The following is a 1,927-nucleotide window of genomic DNA, read 5'->3' as shown; positions in this document are numbered from 1 at the left end:
TCCCCCAGTCGCCTTTCATAAATCAATAGATGAAGCCAAAAAACCTTCAGATAACAGAGCAGTTTATGTAATTCTGTGTTGAAACTCTGCAGCTTACCCCCAAAAACATCATCCTGCAAGAATTATCACCATTATTATATTCTTAAGAATGAAGAAATAATATTAATCATAGTCATAAGGTGAAAAGTATGTTCACACAGCACAAACCTGCCCACACTGACACAGGATTTAGATATGTGTCTTATACAAAAGAGTTATATCTCTAAGACTCAAAAGTCAGCTGTACACACACAAACACACACTTCTCACCTGGAGTCTTTTTCCAGCTTTCCCTCCAATCCCCAGCCGCCTTTTATAAATCCTCTGAAGAAACAGCCACATATAAAAGTTACCTACTGCAGCTTTAAACTGTCTGATAAAATGTTCTTATTTGCAAATTCTTCTGCGGTAGAGATAAAATCATTACAATGTCTTTCTCCTGGTGTAATGGTTCAGTCAGTTCACACAGTAAATAAGAATTTATATAGTTCATACATTCAATATGTAGAATCCCTCTCCTGATTTAATAATATAAATGTCCCTGATTCAAATGTATCCTGCACTCCAGTGGTTCCCTGCCTGGGGGGACGGGACCCCCACTAGGGGTCGCCACACGTTCTTGATTTTAAGGAAAACTTAAAAAAGTACACACAGCAGGCCTATATCTCAGCATTTCATTCCTTTCTGTGAAGAAAACAAAATTAAATTGTGATTTTTAGTAGTAAGATATAAAGTTTGAAGACCTGAACACAGACTATATTCACAGAGAGCCTTCACTCTCTGATAAACAGCCTCGTCCTGCATTAGAGAAGTTAAAACAACCAAAGAGCTGATAGAACAATTAGAAGAAAACACTGAATTTGTCAAAAAAAATAAGCCTATTAAGTTTGTGTGATTGTTGAAATCTAAGATACAAACATACAAAATAATTGTATGAAAAGTTGCTAAAAATATCAGGAAAACTCGTCTCTGATCGATATTCACAGGAAATAATCTGCTCGTTTTACACAAACTTTACTGCAGTTACTGTGTTCACTGTTTGGGTTCATTGTACAGTTTATATTCTGTTGTGTACTGTTATTGTTATGCATCAAATGTAATATAAAATATGCATAAAAAAGAGGGGTCCCTTCAGGAAAAAGGTTGGGGGAACTACTGCTTTACTATTTATTGAGGTATTTATTTCACCAACAGAGGGAGTCAGAGTCCACAAACAGCCTTAAAAATGTGGACATCTAGGGGGAAACTCTGAATGCAGAACTTGTTGTTCTTTTACTTTTACTTGAGAAAAGGGTGTGAACACTTCTCCTCCCACTCCCAAATGCAAAACAGTGCGAGTGAGTAGTGAGATGACAACTTAAAACTATAGAAGAAGCCAAAAAACCTTCAGATAACAGAGCAGTTGATGTAATTATGTGTTCAAACTCTGCTGACACACAGCAGAGGATTCAGACATGTGTCTTATACAAAAGAGTTATATCTCTGCGCCACTAAGACTCAAAAGTCAGCTGTACACACACAAACACACACTTCTCACCTCACCAGGAATCTTTTTCCAGCTTTCCCTCCAATCCCCCAGTCGCCTTTCATAAATCCTCTGAAGAAACATGTGCTGCATTTAAAGATTCCCTTTTTACCGTCTGCCTTTCGTTCTGCAGCTCCCCACCCCTCTATCTCTGCAAACCTACGCTGTCTACTGTGGTTTTTACTCTTTATGTGTCATGCTGGAAGTGGACCTCCTTCTTGACTCCGTTAGGCTGCCAACCTGGCACAAAACTGTATTTCCAGTTTACAAGTCAGGGTTACAACAACACGACAGCATATAAACATTTAACCTCAAAGTGGCTGCAGATGAAGATTAGCCTGTATGGCTGAATCTGGCACAGTT

The 1,927-nt window shown here is 38.3% G+C and overlaps 1 protein-coding gene across 3 annotated transcripts in view; it reads right to left on the bottom strand.

Moving 5' to 3' along the window:
* Positions 1 to 1,721, bottom strand: part of unc93a (unc-93 homolog A) — a 12,933-nt gene extending 11,212 nt beyond the window's left edge. Inside the window, exons 1-2 of one of the 3 annotated variants that reach the window (XM_035678363.1) lie at positions 1,577 to 1,721; positions 310 to 363 (exon numbers count right to left, since the gene is read on the bottom strand). The gene's annotated coding sequence lies outside the window, so the exon portion shown is untranslated. The remainder of the gene's footprint in view (positions 1 to 309; positions 364 to 1,576) is intronic. The other 2 variants (XM_035678364.1, XM_035678362.1) reach the window with 2 other exon arrangements.
* Positions 1,722 to 1,927: the final 206 nt, after the last annotated feature.

The sequence above is a fragment of the Morone saxatilis genome, unplaced genomic scaffold (genome assembly GCF_004916995.1).
Source record: "Morone saxatilis isolate NCDOM2014 unplaced genomic scaffold, NCSU_SB_2.0 Contig7, whole genome shotgun sequence".
NCBI classification, from domain to species: Eukaryota; Metazoa; Chordata; class Actinopteri; family Moronidae; genus Morone; species Morone saxatilis.
The sequence above is the reverse complement of the archived record's forward strand: the minus strand, read 5'-3'. Positions and strand labels throughout refer to the sequence as shown.